The sequence below is a fragment of the Arachis stenosperma genome, chromosome 8 (assembly GCF_014773155.1).
Source record: "Arachis stenosperma cultivar V10309 chromosome 8, arast.V10309.gnm1.PFL2, whole genome shotgun sequence".
Taxonomy (NCBI): Eukaryota; Viridiplantae; Streptophyta; class Magnoliopsida; order Fabales; family Fabaceae; genus Arachis; species Arachis stenosperma.
Window position 1 is genome coordinate 28,607,837 of NC_080384.1, and position 19,892 is coordinate 28,627,728.

The 19,892-nt window shown below is 40.1% G+C and overlaps 1 non-coding gene across 1 annotated transcript; it reads right to left on the reverse strand.

Moving 5' to 3' along the window:
• Nucleotides 1-14,645: 14,645 nt before the first annotated feature.
• On the reverse strand, nt 14,646-14,753 carry LOC130947020 (small nucleolar RNA R71). The gene has a single exon (XR_009072434.1). It is a non-coding gene; the product is annotated as a small nucleolar RNA R71 (small nucleolar RNA).
• Between the last annotated feature and the right edge of the window lie 5,139 nt (nt 14,754-19,892).

Below are 19,892 nucleotides of genomic sequence, written 5' to 3' on the forward strand. Positions count from 1 at the left end.
GGATTTTCTCAACAATACGAATATCTTCTAATTTTTCTCCAAGCTTTTTCATTTGGTGCACTACCGTCAAAACTTTGGTGAAATAATCCGAAATGGATTCAGTCTCCTTCATCATTAGAGACTTAAACTCAGCCCTTAGGGTTTGAAGACGAACCTTCTTCACCTTTTCAACTCCTATAACGGAATTTTGAAAAGTATCCCAGACTTTCTTTGCATTGGTTATATTACTAATCTTCTCAAACATATCATCATCTAAGCCTTGATGAATGATAGTAAGTGCACATTGATCTTTCTTTCTTTTATTTTCTAATTCTTCCTTTTGAGTTTCTGTTAGCTTGTCCACATTCTCTGGTTCTACATAGCCTTTCTCAACCATCTCCTACGCTCCTTGAGCATCGAGAATTACTTTCATTCGAGCTATTCAATTGTCATAGTTGAGCTTAGATAATTGTGGGTATTGAAAAGATAAAGTAGTTCTTTTTGACGAAGACATTTTATAAGTGATTCTGATACCACTTTGTTGGAAAATAAAAGAACAAGGCACACACTCACGAAAAATATAAAATGAAGAGGAATGTATTAAATGTATTTGTGTGTTGTTATTTATGAAATGATTACATATGTATTTATACTTTTCTTTGACATCTAAACTTAATACATCCTAATAAACAAATAGTTTAAATTAAAACTAAATATAAAAAATTTATTCAAACTGTGATTTCTATTCATTCTTAAATTCTAACCATCAAGTTTATTTTTTACAGATATTTGGTCAGAATTCTGAACCATGGCTAAGAATTGTTGAGGATGGTCTACATGAACTGTTTGTTGAATATATCATACAAATGCTTCCTTCTACAGCAACAAATGGTGATGAAGGGAACGAGGCTACTATAGAGCCCAAGCCTGAGCCTGAGCCTGAGCCCAAGCCCTGCCATGAAGAGTCACTTAATGGATCTCTCTTTGCTGAACTTCACTAGTACCCCACTTTGTCTAGAATGGAATATGATATTTTGTCTATACCTGTATCCACTCTTTCTGCAGATTCTGCTTTTGACATGCAAATTAGAGAAATGGATAGTTATAGGTGTTCGTTGGGCTCTCTAACTCTTGAAGCCATTACATGTACCAATGATTGGTTCCAGTACGAATAATTTCCTATGCATGTTTCAAATGCTCTTGTGAAGAAGAAATCTTAGAACAAATACGTCGTTTAGGTAGATTCTCAAGTAGCTTTTTAGGTATTGAAGTATTGATACTTCTGTGATTAACGGTTAGGTTTTTTTAGTTGTCTATAGTATAGCTTGAATTACATTCTAACTTCATTTTGGTTTCAATATCTTGGACACCATATATCAGTTGGACTCTAAGTTTCAATGAAAAATGCGTAGACCTGTTCCTCCTGTTTGCTTCACTTATTTTTATTTTTTCTGCAATTTATTCCTACCGTATTCTGAAATGTCGATTTAATGTAAGTGGTTCACTTATTGGCCTAGTTGATAACAAGTTAACAACATATAGGTTAGATAGGAGTTAGGACATGATGATAAATATAGGCATCATTATGACCCAACAAATATAGTTAGGTTGCTACCTTAATTGACCAGTGCTGATGCATTTTTTTAAGTACAGTTAATTGTGTCAAGCTTATTGTAGTTAACTTTGTTCTTGACGTTTATGGCACTTCATTATCTGCTTTTGTTGAGTTTAAGTTTCCTTTCCTATGCCAACATATGATTAACACATACAAGAAAAATGCTGCTGCCTTTTCCATTTTTGTTGCTTCGTTTGGTCCCTGCATTGTGATTTGTGAGACACTATGAAGCACGGACACTTTGCTGAGTTGCCGTGTCTGCGTGTCGGACACATTTTGAACACGACACTTACCGACACTCGTCCGACACACGTGTCTGCTGTGTCCAAACCGTGTCTCAATAAAAATAAAAAATTATTCTCCAGACACACTTGGACACACCTAAATACCATCATGTGTCAGTGTGTCCGGTCTTATTCTTAATATATATTCTTAAAATAAATTTAGATATAGTATATATTATTATTTATTAAAACAAAAAATATTTTAAATACTTGATATAATTAAAATAAGACATTAAAAATAATTTAAAAAATTAATTTATATTTTAATATCAATAAAATATTAAAATATCATTACGATTTATCTAAAAAATACTTTATATTTATATGAATGTGTGTTTTCGTATCATGTAAGATTTTAAAATTCGCGTGTCGGCGTGTCCCGTGTCGTGTCGTGTCCCGTATCTGTGTCAGTGTCTGTGCATCATAGGTGAGACATTATTTTATAACTACATGCTGTCAAACTATCGATCTACTCTACTATAATCTGGCTACAATAATAGTCAAGCAAGAGAAGGAACAAGACAAATGGTTCGTTCATATTATCACCGAAAGATAAAAAAGGGTTACATGGTAGGAATCAGAAGGGCTATTTCCTCCACAAGGGACAAAAGAAACGAGAAAATAAACTTGCATGACACATTTGCCTGGAGACATATACCTCGGCTAAAGCTGAAGCTGAATGGAACATTTGGCGCCCACCGTGGGGCCCGAGAGTTAATCTAACCCCACTATTTCTTCTATATCGCACGTTGTATTTCTCTTCTACGCAGGGTTTTTTCAACCTTCCAACATGGCCGATAACGGAGTTCACCAACTCACTCAGGCCGAACTCATGGCCCAGATGGCTGAGCTACAAGCAGAGGTCAGAAGACTTGCTGAACTGTCCACCCAAAACATCGCCAGTAAACATGAGGAGAATGGTTCCAAAGGCCCAGTTAAAAGCAACGCAGACCTACTAAGCGTCAACCCGCCAAAGGAGAAGCTAACCTTAGACAACCCGTTCTCCGAAGAAATCACCAATTACCAGATGCCAAAGAATTTCACACTGCCTTCCTCGCTCGAGCCATATAAGGGGATTGGTGACCCCCAGGCTCATATTAAGAAATTTCAATCCATGATGTTTTTTAATGGCCCTAACAATGAGCATGTACTTTGCAGGGCTTTCCCTACTTACCTTAACGGCGCTACATTACTTTGGTTTTCAAAATTACCTGCAGGTTCAATCTCTTCCTTTGAAGAAATGGTGAAGTCCTTCATCGACTACTTTGCGGTAGCACAGATATATGTACACGAATCGGATTACCTCGGCACCATCTGCCAAGGTCCTCAAGAAAGCCTGAAAGACTACATGACCAGATTTGTGGAAGCAACCATGGAGATACCAGATTTGGACCCTACTATCCACCTACATGCCCTAAAGGCCGGTCTCCGACCCGGAAAATTCAGAGAGACAATCGCGGTTACTAAGCCGAAGACACTAGAAGAATTCCAAGAAATAGCGGTAGGATAGATGGAGATTGAGAAACTCCGTGAAGCCAAAAGAACAAAAAGAAAGCAACCTAAGAGGGACGAAGACAAAACCACAAGGTCGGCGAATAATAGAGACTCCATAAAGTCCTTCAAGCTCACCCTAAATTTTGACAATTACACCAGATTCAACACAAAGAGGGAGAAGATAATTAAAGAAATACTCAACACTAAAATCATAAAACCTCTGGCAAAAACAGGAAGCTATCAAGACCAACGATTTGTTGACAAAAGCAAACACTGTGTCTTCCATCAGAAGTACGGACATACAACTAACGAGTGCGTGATAGCTAAAGATCTGTTAGAGAGATTGGCTCGGCAATGCCTCCTAGACAAATACATCGAAGGAAGAAAACACAAAGAAAATAGCAGGGACCGAGAAGAACGCCATCAAACCCCGGGAAATAAGGAAGACAATAAATGGTCAAACAACACCCCACCAAAAGGCATTATAAATTACATATCCGGTGGATTCGCTGGGGGGGTGAAACAACCTCGGCGCGAAAATGAAGCTAACGCGCAATGCTGGCAATCGAAGGAACAGCACCACAAAACAACAAAGAGGCGTCCGATCTCAAAATCACTTTCAGCCAGACAGACATATGCTCGACAGCACCAAACTTAGACGATCCAGTGGTAATCTCTATCCAAACAGGCGAATTATTGGTAAGAAAAATCCTTTTGGACCCAGGTAGTAGTGCAGATGTCCTTTTTTACTCTACTTTTTGAAAAATAAAATTATCTGAAAAACTCATGCAACCCTCATCCGGAGAATTAGTAGGATTCTCTGGAGAAAAGGTCCCGATCAAGGGTTACGTATGGCTAAAGACGACGATGGGAGAGGACTCATTATCACAAACCATCGATATACAATATCTAGTAGGCCCAAGTCCTTACAATATCATTCTTGGAAGACCTGCTCTGAACATGTTCAGGGCAGTAGTATCCACTTTTCATCTATGTGTTAAATTTCAGGCACAGGACGATAGGATAGCTACACTACATTCAGACCGCTAACAAGCTCGGCAATGCTACAATGCAAGTCTAAAGAGCTCGGCTGCAAGACGAGAATTTCAACAAGAGGTCAAAGCAATTCACAGCACAAACGAGGTGTTGTCCCTAGCAGAGCTTGACCCCATAGGGGACACTCAGGAAAGACCCCAATCGGCAGATGAGCTCTAGGAAGTTCCACTGATGTCAAAACCAAAACAAATCACATATATCGGCCAAGCACTCCAGGGACAAGAAAGATCAAAACTCATAAAGGTATTACAGGCCAATACCGATCTGTTCGCTTGGACTCCGACAGACATGCCAGGCATAGACCCAGACATCATTTGTCACAGACTCGCCACCGACAGAATAATCTGACCTATAGCTCAAAACAAGAGGAACCTCAGAGCAGAAAAATCAAAGGCATCCTTAGAAGAAACCAAAAAGCTTCTCAATGCCAACTTCATCAAAGAGATCCGCTTCACCACATGGCTATCAAATGTGGTAATGGTAAGGAAAAATTTCAGGTAAATGGCGCATGTGCATCGAATTTACAGATCTGAATAAGGCATGCCCTAAAGATGTCTACCCTTTGCCAAGCATTGACAAGCATGTAGACAATGCATCAGGTTTCAAAAGCTTAAGCTTCATGGATGCATACTCTGGTTACAACCAGATCCTCATGCACCCAGAATACCAGAGCAAAACAACCTTTATAACTGAGCATGGAAATTTTTGTTACAAAGTAATGCCATTTGGTCTAAAGAATGCAGGTGCAACATACCAGTGGCTAATGGACAAGGTCTTCCACAATCAAATAGGTTGGAATATGGGAATCTACGTCGACGATATGGTCGCCAAGACCACCCCAGGAAAATCCCACTATGACGACCTCAGAGAAATATTCGAGCAGATCCGAGCATACAACATGAGATTAAACCTGAAGAAATGCACCTTTGGGGTAAAATGAGGCAAGCTCCTCGGATTCATGATGACCTCACGAGGAATCGAAGCAAACCCTGAGAAATGTGATGCAATACTCAACATGGCGAGCCCTAGAACAATGAAAAAAGTACAACAATTAGCATGAAGAGTAGCTGCCCTATCACGGTTCTTGCCAGTGATATCAAGCCAATCATACCACTTCTTCCAGACAATATCGAAGAATAAGAAATTCGAGTGGACAGAAGAGTGCGAGACAGCATTCACCAAACTTAAAGCCATCTTATCATCACCACCAGTGTTACAAAGACCAGAAGTCGGTAAACCTTTATACTTATATTTATCCGCTTCCAATTACTCTATAAGCTCGGCTCTTGCCATTGAGACAGGAAAAATACAACAGCCAGTATACTTCGTCAGCATGGTCATGCAACCAACAGAACAAAGATATCCGAGAATAGAACAGCTGGCCTTGGCACTAGTAATAACAGCAAGAAGACTCATGCACTATTTTCAGAGCCACACAATAATTGTAAGAACAAATCAACCATTAAGGCAGATACTGACAAAGCCGGAGCTAGCCAGACGACTGACCAAATGGTCTATCGAGCTCTCCGAGTTTGATATCCAGTTCCAATCAAGGCTGGCCCTGAAGGCACAAATTCTCGCAGACTTCGTCTCCGAGTTCACACCTGATAAGCACCATTACAACAAGGCCTGGGAGTTACACGTTGATGGGGCATCAAGCTGAGAAGGAAGCAGGGCCGGGTGATGATTGGATTTTTTGACAGTTTAGAATTTCACTAATGAAATCTCGTTGTAAAGTATAGTTTCTAAACCAACAATAACCCTTTCATACAAAAGATTGTTTGTCACAAGTAACAAACCCCTAATTTTATAAACCGAAGTATTCAAACCTCGGGTCGTTCTCCCTAGGAATTACAATAAAGTGTCTTGTTATTGGTTGTGAGTTATTTTGGGGTTTTGGATAAGAAGCATGAAAAGTAAATGGTAATGAAAATAAACTAACAACTATAAAAGGCTCTTGGCAAGATATGAGAACTAGAAGTCTTATCCTAGTTATCCTCCTCAATTGTGATGAGAATTGTTAATTGCTCCCATTTAGTTAACCTCTAACCATGGAGGTAAGTCAAGTGGATGAATCAAGTTGATTCCTCTAGTCCTAATTAACTCCTAGAGGATTAACTAGCTTTAGAGGCATTCAAATCAATTAGCAATTTCTAATTATCAATCAACAAAGGAATTAGATAACTCAAGTATCACTAATTACTCTACCTAAGCCAAGAGGAGCAAAACCTACACTAAAATCCAACCAAGCATTTCATCAAACACTTGGAAGGCATAAAAGGAAAACATAGTAAATCAACAACAAGAATGAAATCTAGCAACAATTATTGCAAAGAATGAACAACAACAAATCAAGGAAATCACAATTATCATGAATTACCTCAAATTGCATTATTGAAAGAAAACAATGAACAATCATATCCAAAACAAAATGAAGAATTACAATTATTAAAGTGCATAACTAGAAAGGGGAAGATGAGAAGATTAAGACTTGATGAAAGAGAAGTAAATTGAAGCAAGAATGAAACCTAGATCTAAGAAGAGAGATTTATCAAACCCTAATCCTAATCCTAGAGAGAAGTGAGAGCTTCTCTCTCTAAAACTCTAAACTAATCCTAAGTATATTCTCTATTAGACTCTCGATGATTATTCATTGATCCTTCATCCTTTTATTCCTTTCCCTTAGCAATTGGCGCCAAAATGGGTCCAGAAACCCTCTCAAATCGCCAGGCACGTGCTGCGTTAATGAGGTCATGTGCTATCATCGATGCGTGCGCGCACGGTACGCGTGCGTGTCCCTGGCTTGTTTCGCAATGTGCGCGCGAGCGCCTTGTGCGCGTGCGCGTGCATGGCCGGGATCAATTCTTTGGCTTTTTGTGCTTCTCTCCACTTGCATGCCTTCTTCCTTGCTCTCTTGATCCATGACTAGCCTATTTCAACCTGAGATTACTGGCAAACATATCAAGGCATCTTATGGAATCCAGGAGGAACTAGAATTCATCAAAATAAGGCCTAAAAAGCATGTTTTTACACTTAAGCACAAATACGGGAGAGATTACAAAACCATGCCAATTCATAGATTAAATGCGAGAAAAGGTTATCAAAATACTCTAAATTCAATACAAGATAAACCCTAAAAATGGGGTTTATCAACCTCCCCACACTTAAACCTTAGCATGTCCTCATGCTAAAATAAGAAGGAACTAAGGGGTATGACATTTATTGAATGCAACTAAACTATGTGAATCCTATCTAAATGCAATTACCTAAGCAAATGGAAATGAGTAGTTCAAACAAGTCGATTCCCAAGAGAGCATGTGTAAGCACAAGAGCTAGGCAATAGGAATTAAGTCCAAACCACAATCGTATTGAATTATTAAAAAGAGTTCAAACTTGCAAGAATATAAATAGTATGGGTGAGCACATGTGATTGAACTTTTGAACCCTCACCGGATGTGTATCCGCTCTTATTCGCTCAAGTGTTTAAGGGTTAATCCACTCAATTCTCTTCTAATCATACTTTCCAAAATTTGATTTTCTTCTAACAATCAACACTTATTCAATGCATGCATACATTTATCATGAGGTCTTTCATTTAGGTTGTAATGGGGTTAGGGTCAAGGTAGGATCAAGTATGGTTAAGTGGGCTAGGATTTGAATCTTTGATTAGCATAGACTTCCCCACCTAACTATATAATGACCTATACAAGTTCAAACTATTCTAACTACCCATTCTTCACTTTTCTTACATACTCACGCATTCTATTCTTTAGTTTATAACACCTATGCATTGATTCCTTTTTATTGAACTTCATTTTGGAATATTTTGTCTCCTTTTTTATTATTATTATTTTTCTTTCTTTTTTTTCTTTTCTCCTTTTTTTTTTCTCTTCCTTTTTTCTTCTCTTCTTTTTTTTTTTTCAAACTATACACGAGAACATCAATGCATAAGGTCTCTACATTCAATCAGTACATGAGTATGTACCAACTTTCCAATATAAAAATACAAAACACAAACACCCTTTTATCCCAACCAATGTTCCCAAGCCTTACCAACGTTGAATAATAAACACTCTCACTAGCCTAGGCTAATCAAAGATCCCAAACAAGGACTTTTCATTGGTTTTCCGCCTTGGGCTTGTAATGTGCTAAAATGAGAATAAGTTGGTTAAGTATAGGCTCAAAATTGGTTAACAATGGAGAGTAAAAGGTAGGCCAATTGGGTAAGTAGGCTAATGAAATAATGGCCTCAATCATACAAATGCATAAATACAAGAAGTAAATGGACATATAGAATCTAGCAAATCAAGGATCATAATCATAGAAAGAGAACAATTTCACACAAGAATAGAAAATAAGTGGTTACAAAAATGTAACCACATCAATAGGCTCAAGTCTCACAAGCTTGTGTTCTTAGTTCAATACATGCTTCACAAAGTATGAATTCAAGCAAGTTTCACCAAAAAAATTTTTTTCAATCAATTGGGTTAATGCCTTATATTTAAATTTCTTGAAAAATCTCAATGTTTGATTAAGCATTGTTGTGATTGGAAAATGCAAAAATTTCTCTAGTTTACCCTTCTCTTTTCCGCTTAAAACCAATTTCTTATGCAAAAAGGCTGACTAAGTGTTGCAATTCAAAATATGATTTCTAATCACAACCACAAGCTAAAAAGAAAGATAAGCAAAAATGCATAAAGAAAAATCCAACTAAAAGTATGAAATCTATCATCTAAAGCATCTAAAGATATCCATAAGCATCAAAATATCTAAAATCCAAAATAAGCAGTAAAAGTATCCAAAATAAACTCAAAATGCATCAAAATATATACAATGGATATGCAAAATAAGATAACTAGGAGAGTAGCCGAAAAGTTTACCGGTCCCCAAATAATGCTACCGGTGCCCTCCCCACACTTAAGATGAAGCATCGTCCTCGATGCTAAACCGGAGGATCAGTGGGAGGTACAACGGTGGGCTCTGGCTCTGGCTGTGGCTGTGGGACCGGCTCCGCATGGGTCTGAGCTATCTCTGTAGTGTCTGGGGCATCTGGAGGGGCATCCTGCTGAGTCGGTGCCTCCGCATCCTCCTCCTGATGATCCTGCTCATCGGAGGCCAGAGAGTCGGGAATCGGAGGTAACTCAGCACCCAGAGAAATAAGCGCCTGGTCCATCAGATCCAATCGGCGTCGGACATGGAGTCTCTCGCGCTCTAAAAACCGGAATAGACACTGGACCAGTAAGTAGGTGGGCTCAGGTGCTGCAGGTGGAACTGTCGATGAGGAGGGAGCTGCTGCTGTAGAGGAGGATGGGGCTGCAGTAGGGGCGGACTGTCCAGCTGTCCCCACTACCGCTCTAGCCCTGGAACGGTGTCTAGCTGGTGACCTCTCGTGTACCCAACCACCCCAAGGAATGGTAACCTCTCTGTCATCTGCATCAGGGGGTGGTAGTAGCACATCATCATCTAACCAAGGGACCTCGGCTAGGGCAGCCATACTCGTGACCAAAGTAGGAAATGGAAGGAGGCCACGAATATGCGCCCGCCACATGCACTGCCGGATGAGTCGAGGAAAATAGACATCCTTCCCCTCCATGACACACCCAATCAGCAGAAGCATCTCCATCGGGATCTCAGAGAAGTGAGTGGTAGGCAAGACGTAGTGGGCAAAGATCATCTGCCAAGTCCTGGCCTCTCTAGTCAAGTGAGCAAATAGCATCCCCTTAGGCTTGGTGTTGTTTGCATCCATAACCCATATGGCATCTGGTAACCCAATCACGCTCCTAAGTGCCTCATAATCGAATGTCATGCTGTGTATGGCCAACTCAGCCTGCTGATGGGCGCAGGTGCCATCAGGAATATGGCGGCACTGTAAAGCCTTCTCTATGGCAGTCTCAGTAATCATGATCTCTCTACCCCTCAAATGAACCGAATCCAAAGTCGGACGGAAGAAGTTGCAATAAAATTTCTTCACCCAAGATATGTTGATATCCCCCAAATCTCGGTCAACAAAGTCTATGCCCAACTCAAGGATCCGACTAGTAATGGACCGTCGGACGTCATTGGGGAGAACAAGCTTCTTCTCGGTATTCAGCTTTGTTGTCCGGTACTTAGAAAGTCGAAGCTCACAATAGAGATTGGGAAACTTGGTTGGGTCAGTAGAAGGTAACAGCTGATTTTCCTTTTCTTCGTCGTTTAGGGGATTCTTAGCATAATTCTTGTAGACAGAGGGAGTAGAGGGGGTAGAATGTTTCCTTTTCTTGGAAGGGGTGGCTATAGCCTTTCCCTTATCCGACATCCTGAAAAAGAAATATGATAGAATATAAGCAATAAAGCATGTAGCACAAAGCAAGAAAGCATATTTGATGAGCGGATAATTTGTACGCTTTTTGGCATTGTTTTTAGTATGTTTTTTGTATCTTTTAGTTAGTTTTTAGTATATTTTTATTAGTTTTTGATTAAAATTCACTTTTCTGGACTTTACTATGAGTTTGTGTGTTTTTCTGTGATTTCAGGTATTTTCTGGCTGAAATTGAGGGATCTGAGCAAAAATCTGATCCAGAGACTCAAAAGGACTGCAGATGCTGTTGGATTCTGACCTCCCTGCACTCGAAGTGGATTTTCTGGAGCTACAGAAGCCCAATTGGCGCGCTCTCAACGGCGTTGGAAAGTAGACATCCTGGGCTTTCCAGCAATATATGATAGTTCATACTTTGCCCAAGATTTGATGGCCCAAACCGGCGTTCAAAGTCACCTCAAGAAATTCCAGCGTTAAACGCCGGAACTGGCACCTAAATGGGAGTTAAACGCCCAAACTGGCATAAAAGCTGGCGTTTAACTCCAAGGAGAGTCTCTACACGAAAATGCTTCATTGCTCAGCCCAAGCACACACCAAGTGGGCCCGAAAGTGGATTTTTATGTCATTTACTCATCTTTGTACACCTTAGGCTACTAGTTATCTATAAGTAGGACCTTTTACTATTGTATCTGGAGACTTTGGTAGCTATCTTCGTTTTATGCTATCTTAGATCATTGGGAGGCTGGCCATTCGGCCATGCCTAGACCTTATGCTTATGTATTTTCAACGGTGGAGTTTCTACACACCATAGATTAAGGTGTGGAGCTCTGCTGTACCTCGAGTATTAATGCAATTACTATTGTTCTTCTATTCGATTCCTCTTGTTCTTTGTCCAAGATATCACTTGTTCTTCAACTTGATGAATGTGATGATCCGTGACACTCATCATCATTCTCACTCATGAACAAGGTGACTGACAACCACTCTTGTTCTACCAGCAATCAAAGCTCCAGTGAATATCTCTTGGATTCCTGATTGCACGATGCATGGTTGATCGCCTGACAACCGAGTGCTCGCCTGACAAACGAGCCAACCATTCCGTGAGATCAGAGTCTTCGTGGTATAGGCAAGAACTGATGGCGGCATTCAAGAGAATCCGGAAGGTCTAACCTTGTCTGTGGTATTCTGAGTAGGATTCAATGATTGAATGACTGTGACGTGCTTCAAACTCCTGAGGGCGGGGCGTTAGTGACAGACGCAAAAGAATCACTGGATTCTATTCCGGCCTGATTGAGAACCGACAGATGATAGCCGTCCGTGACAGGGTGCGTTGAACATTTCCAATGAGAGGATGGGAGGTAGCCACTGACAACGGTGAAACCCTTGCATAAGCTTGCCATGGAAAGGAGTAAGAAGGATTGGATGAAGACAGTAGGAAAGCAGAGAGACGGAAGGGAAGGCATCTTCATGCGCTTATCTGAAGTTCCTACCAATGAATTACATAAGTATCTCTATCTTTACCTTTTATGTTATTTTCGTTCATCACTATCATACATTTGAGTCTGCCTGACTAAGATTTACAAGATGACCATAGCTTGCTTCATACCAACAATCTCCGTGGGATCGACCCTTACTCACGTAAGGTATTACTTGGACGACCCAGTGCACTTGCTGGTTAGTTGTGCGAAGTTGTAGTGATCACAATTTCGTGCACCAAGTTTTTGGCGCCGTTGCCGGGGATTGTTTGTGTATGGACAACTGACGGTTCATCTTGTTGCTTAGATTAGGTATTTTTTTTCGAAATTCTTGAAGGTGAATCCTAGAGTTTCATGATGATTTGTTGAAATCTGGCTGGCTGAGAAGCCATGTCTAATTTCATTGGACCGAGGTTTCAACTTATCATCACAAGAGCTTGATGATTTTTATCAATCTTGCTTTTGGAGCAGTGATTTGCTAAGGCTTGGCTGGCCTTTGGCCATGTCTAGTGTTTTGGACCGAAGCTTTCCTTGAAAGCTTGGCTGGCTGTGAAGCCATGTCTAATTCCTGGACCGGAGTCTTAGACTAGCATTGCACTGATTCCTGGAATTCTCATTAAGAATTTTGATACCTTTTCCCACTTAATTTTCGAAAAAAAAATTTTCAAAAAAAAAAATTACAAAATCATAAAAACCAAAAATATTTGATGTTTCTTGCTTAAGTTTAGTGTCTCATCTTAAGTTTGGTGTCAATAGCATGCATTCATTCATGTGTCTTAAGGATCTTCAAGTACTTCTTGATGATTTCTTACTCTGATCTTTGAATTCTTTTGGCTTGAGTGTTTATGTGTCTCATATAGTGTTAGTAGTATACAAACTGCTAAGTTTGGTGTCTTGCATGCATTGTTATTTGATTCTTGTTGCATTCTGATTATTGAAAATCCAAAAATATTTTTAATTTGTGTCTTTTCAAGTCAATAAAACAAAGAATTGAAGATTCAGAACATACTGCAGAGGAATTATACAAAAAGCTGGGCATTCAAAATGCCCAGTGAAGAAGACAGACTGGCGTTTAAACGCCAGCCAGGGTACCTGGTTGGGCGTTTAACGCCCAAAAGGGTGCATTTTGGGCGTTAAACGCCAGAATGTATACCATTCTGGGCGTTTAACGCCAGGATGGGCTAGGGGAAGATTTTGTTTTCAAATCAATTTTTTTCAAGTTTTCAAAGTTTTTCAAAATCAAATCTTTTCAAATCATATCTTTTCAATCAAATATTTTCAAAATCAATTTCTTTCCTTTTTCAAAGATACTAACAATTAATGATTTGATTGAACATCTCAAATTTGTTGCCTTTTCATTTGATTGAACATCTCAAATTTGTTGCCTTTTCTGTTGAGAAAGGTTTAATGTTTGAATCATATCTTTTCTTGTTAGGCAAGTCACTAATTTTCAAAATCAAATCCTTTAAAATTGTTTCAAAACATATCTTTTAAAATCGTTTTCAAATCATATCTTCTCAATCACATCTCTTTAAAACTATCATATCTTCTTAACCTCTTTTTCAAAATAGTTTTCAATCAAATCTTTTTGATTTCTAATTCCAATTCCTTTTTCAAAAATCACTTGATTTCTTTCTTACTTTTATTTTTGAAAATCAATTAAGTGTTTTTCAAAATGTTTTCAAAATCTTTTTAATTGAATTTTCGAAAATCTTCTTCCTCTCCTCCCACATCCTTCTATTTATGGAGTACTACTCCTTCTTAATGCACAATTCGAACTCTATCTAATCAAGTTCGAATTCTTCTACCTTCTTTTCTTCTATTTTCTTTTCCTCTGACACCTCAAGGAATCTCTATACTGTGACATAGAGGATTCCACATTTTCTTTTTCTCTTCTCTTTCATATGAGCAGAAGCAGAGACAAAAGCATTCTTGTTGAAGCTGACCCTGAACCTGAGAGAACCTTGAAGCGAAAGCTAAGAGAAGCCAAAGCACAACTCTCTTTAGAGGACCTGACCGAATTCTTCAAAGAAGAAGAACACATGGCAGCCGAAAACAACAACAATGCCAACAATGCAAGGAAGGTGCTGGGTGACTTTACTGCACCTACTCCCAATTTCTATGGGAGAAGCATCTCTATCCCTGCCATTGGAGCAAACAACTTTGAGCTTAAGCCTCAATTAGTTTCTCTAATGCAACAGAATTGCAAGTTCCATGGACTTCCAATGGAAGATCCTCATCAGTTTTTAGCTGAGTTCTTGCAAATCTGTGACACAGTCAAGACCAATGGGGTAGACCCTGAGGTCTACAGACTGATGCTATTCCCTTTTGCTGTAAGAGACAGAGCAAGGATATGGTTGGACTCACAACCTAAAGATAGCCTGGACTCTTGGGAAAAGCTAGTCAATGCCTTCTTGGCAAAGTTCTTTCCACCTCAAAAATGGAGTAAGCTTAGAGAGAAAGTCCAAACCTTCAGACAGAAGGATGGAGAATCCCTCTATGAAGCTTGGGAAAGATACAAACAATTAATCAGAAGATGTCCCTCAGACATGCTTTCTGAATGGAGCATCATAGGTATCTTCTATGATGGTCTCTCTGAACTATCCAAGATGTCTTTGGATAGCTCTGCTGGAGGATCTCTTCATTTGAAGAAGACGCCTACAGAGGCTCAAGAGCTAATTGAAATGGTTGCAAATAACCAATTCATGTACACTTCTGAAAGAAATCCTGTGAACAATGGGACTAGTCAGAAGAAAGGAGTCCTTGAGATTGACACTCTGAATGCCATACTGGCTCAGAACAAGATATTGACTCAACAAGTCAATTTGATTTCTCAAAGTCTGTCTGGAATGCAAAATGCACCTGGCAGTACTAAGGAAGCTTCATCTGAGGAAGAAGCTTATGATCCTGAGAACCCTTCAATGGAAGAGGTGAATTACCTAGGAGAACCCTATGGAAACACCTATAATTCTTCATGGAGAAATCACCCAAATTTCTCATGGAAGAATCAAGAGAGACCTCAACAAGGTTTCAATAACAATAATGGTGGAAGAAACAGGCTTAGCAATAACAAGCCTTTTCCATCATCTTCTCAGCAACAGACAGAGAGTTCTAAGCAGAATACCTCTGACTTAGCAACAATGGTCTCTGATCTAATCAAAACCACTCAAAGTTTCATGAATGAAACAAGGTCCTCCATCAGAAATTTGGAAGGACAAGTGGGACAGCTGAGCAAGAAAATTACTGAACTCCCTCCTAGTACTCTCCCAAGTAATACAGAAGAAAATCCAAAAGGAGAGTGCAAAGCCATAACCATGGCCGAATATGGAGAGGAAAGAGAGGAGGTGGACGCCACTGAGGAAGACCTCAATGGGCGTGCACCAACCCCCTCTGAGTTCCCCAATGAGGAACCATGGGAATCTGAAGCTCAAAATGAGACCATAGAGATTCCATTGGACTTACTTCTGCCTTTCATGAGCTCTGATGAGTATTCTTCCTCTGAAGAGGATGAGTATGTCACTGAAGAGCAAGTTGCTAAATACCTTGGAGCAATCATGAAGCTAAATGACAAGTTATTTGGAAATGAGACTTGGGAAGATGAATCTCCCTTGCTCACCAAAGAACTGGATGACTTGTCTAGGCAGAAATTACCTCAAAAAGAGACAAGATCCTGGGAAGTTTTCCATACCTTGTACCATAGGCACCATGACCTTCAAGAAGGCCCTGTGTGACTTAGGGTCAAGTGTGAACCTCATGCCTCTCTCTGTAATGGAGAAGCTAGGGATCTTTGAGGTACAAGCTGCAAGAATCTCATTGGAGATGGCAGACAACTCAAGAAAACAAGCTCATGGACTTGTAGAGAATGTTTTGGTAAAAGTTGAAGACCATTACATCCCTACTGATTTCATAGTCCTAGAGACTGGGAAGTGCATGGATGAATCCATCATCCTTGGCAGACCCTTCCTAGCCACAGCAAAGGCTGTGATTGATGTTGATAGAGGTGAACTAATCATTCAAGTGAATGAAGAATCCTTTGTATTTAAGGCTCAAGGATATCCCTCTGTCACCATGGAGATGAAGCTTGAAGAGCTTCCCTCAAATCAGAGACAAATAGAGCCCCCAAAGTCAAACTCTAAGTTTGGTGTTGGGAGGCCACAACCAAACTCTGAGTTTGGTGTTGAACCCCCACATTCAAACTCTAAGTTTGGTGTTGGGAGGTTCCCACATTGCTCTGATCATTTGTAAGGCTCAATGAGAGCCATCTGTCAAGCTACTGACATTAAAGAAGCGCTTGTTGGGAGGCAACCCAATGATTATATTTTATATATTTTCATTTGTTATTTTATGTTTTTTTTTGTAGGTTGATGATCATAAGAAGTCACAAAATCAATGAAAAAAGCAAAAACAAAATGAAAAACAGGAAGAAAAACAGCACACCCTGGAGGAAGATGTTACTGGCGTTCAAACGCCAGTAAGCCTAGCAGTTGGGCGTTTAACGCCCAGTCTGGCACCATTCTGGGCGTTTAACGCCAGAAAGGGGCACCAGACTGGCGTTAAACGCCAGAAAAGGGCAAGAACCTGGCGTTAAACGCCAGGAATGGGCATCAGCCCGGCGTTTAACGCCAGAAATGGCTCAAAACGTGATTTTGAGCAACACTTGGTGCAGGGATGACTTTTCCTTGACACCACAGGATCTGTGGACCCCACAGGACCCCCACCTACCCCACCACCACCCTCTCTCTTCTTCCCCCATTCACCAATCACCTCAATACCTCTTCCCCAAAAAACCCTCACCTATCAAATCCCATCTTTCTCTTCACCACTCACATCCATCCTTCATAAATCCCCACCAACCTCACCCTTCAAATTCAAACCACTTTCCCTCCCAAACCCACCCATACATGGCCGAACTCCATCTCCCTCTCCTATAAATACCCTTCTTCACTTCTTCATTTTCACACAACCTAAACACCACTTCTCCCCTTCTTTGGCCGAATACACTAAGTCATTCCCTTCTCCCTCATTTCTTCTTCTTCTACTCTCTTCTTTCTTCTTTTGCTCGAGGACGAGCAAACCTTTTAAGTTTGGTGTGGTAAAAGCGTTGCTTTTTCGTTTTCCATAACCATTTATGGCATCCAAGGCCGGAGAAACCTCTAGAAAGAGAAAGGGAAGGCAAAAGCTTCCACCTCGAGTCATGGGAGATGGATAGATTCATCTCAAGGGTGCATCAAGACCACTTCTATGAAGTTGTGGCCTTAAAGAAGGTGATCCCCGAGGTCCCTTTTCACTCAAAAAGGGTGAATATCGGAGATCCGCCATGAGATCCGAAGAAGAGGTTGGGAAGTACTTACCAACCCCATTCAACAAGTCGGAATCTTGATGGTTCAAGAGTTCTATGCCAATGCATGGATCACAAAGAACCATGATCAAAGTATGAACCCGGATCCAAAGAATTATCTTACTATGGTTTGGGGGAAATACTTGGATTTTAGTCCGGAAAGTGTAAGGTTGGCGTTCAACTTGCCTATGATGCAAGGAGATGAACATCCTTACACAAGAAGGGTCAACTTTGATCAAAGGTTGGACCAAGTCCTCACAGTTATGTGTGAAGAGGGCGCACAATGGAAGAGAGATTCAAGAGGCAAGCCGGTTCAATTGAGAAGGCATGACCTCAAGCCCATGGCTAGAGGATGGTTAGAGTTCATTCAACGCTCAATCATTCCCACTAGCAACCGGTCCGAAGTTACTCTAGACCGAGCCATCATGATTCATAGCATCATGATTGGAGAAGAAGTGGAAGTTCATGAGGTTATAGCCCAAGAACTCTATAAAGTGGCGGACAAGCCTTCCACCTTGGCAAGGCTAGCCTTTCCTCATCTCATTTGTCACTTCTGTTATTCAGTTGGAGTTGACATAGAAGGAGATACCCCCATTGATGAGGACAAGCCCATCACCAAGAAAAGGATGGAGCACACAAGAGACCCTCTCATCAAGAGATCCCTGAGATGCCTCAAGGGATGCACTTTCCTCCACAAGACTATTGGGAGCAAGTAAACACCTCCCTAAGAGAATTGAGTTCCAACATGGGACAACTAAGGGTGGAGCACCAAGAACACTCCATTCTCCTCCATGAAATTAGAGAAGATCAAAGAATCATGAGAGAGGAGCAACAAAGACAAGGAAGAGACATTGAGGAGCTCAAGCACTCCATAGGATCTTCAAGAGGAAGAAAGAGCCGCCATCACTAAGGTGGACCCGTTCTTTAATTTCCTTGTTCTTATTCTTCTGTTTTTCGAATTTTAGTGCTTATGTTTGTCTATGTTTGTGTCTTATGATCATTAGTGTCTTAGTGCTATGCCTTAAAGTTGAATGTCCTATGAATCCATCACCTTTCTTGAATAAAAACGTGCTTAATTGAAAAGGAAAGAATTGCATGAATTCTGAATTTTATAATAGTTTAATTATTTGATGTGGTGGCATTACTTCTGTTCTCGAATGGTATGCTTAAACAGTGCATATGTCTTTGAATTTGTGGTTCATGAATGTTGGCTCTTGAAAGAATGATGAAAAAGGAGACATGTTACTGAGGATCTGAAAAATCATAAAAATGATTCTTGAAGCAAGAAAAAGCAGTGAATACAAAAAAAAAAGAAGGAAAAAAGAAGGAGAAAAACGAAAAAAAATAGAAAGAAAGAAAAGAAAGAAAATAGAAAGAAAGAATAAAAGTTGTGATCCAAGGCAATAAGAGTGTGCTTAAGAACCCTGGACACCTCTAATTGGGGACTTTAGCAAAGCTGAGTCACAATCTGAAAAGGTTCACCCAATTATGTGTCTGTGGCATGTATGTATCCGGTGGTAATACTGGAAGACAGAGTGCTTTGGGCCACGGCCAAGACTCATAAAGTAGCTGTGTTCAAGAATCATCATACTTAACTAGGAGAATCAATAACACTATCTGGATTCTGAGTTCCTAAAGAAGCCAATCATTCTGAATTTCAAAGGATAGAGTGAGATGCCAAAACTATTCAGAGGCAAAAAGCTAAAAGCCCCGCTCATCTAATTAATACTGATTCATAGATGTTTTTGGAGTTCATGCATATTCTCTTCTTTTTATCTTATTTGATTTTCAGTTGCTTGGGGACAAGCAACAATTTAAGTTTGGTGTTGTGATGAGCGGATAATTTGTACGCTTTTTGGCATTGTTTTTAGTATGTTTTTTGTATCTTTTAGTTAGTTTTTAGTATATTTTTATTAGTTTTTTATTAAAATTCACTTTTCTGGACTTTACTATGAGTTTGTGTGTTTTTCTGTGATTTCAGGTATTTTCTGGCTGAAATTGAGGGATCTGAGCAAAAATCTGATCCAGAGACTCAAAAGGACTGCAGATGCTGTTGGATTCTGATCTCCCTGCACTCGAAGTGGATTTTCTGGAGCTACAGAAGCCCAATGGCGCGCTCTCAACGGCGTTGGAAAGTAGACATCCTGGGCTTTCCAGCAATATATAGTCCATACTTTGCCCAAGATTTGATGGCCCAAACCGGCGTTCAAAGTCACCTCAAGAAATTCCAGCGTTAAACGCCGGAACTGGCACCTAAATGGGAGTTAAACGCCCAAACTGGCATAAAAGCTGGCGTTTAACTCCAAGGAGAGTCTCTACACGAAAATGCTTCATTGCTCAGCCCAAGCACACACCA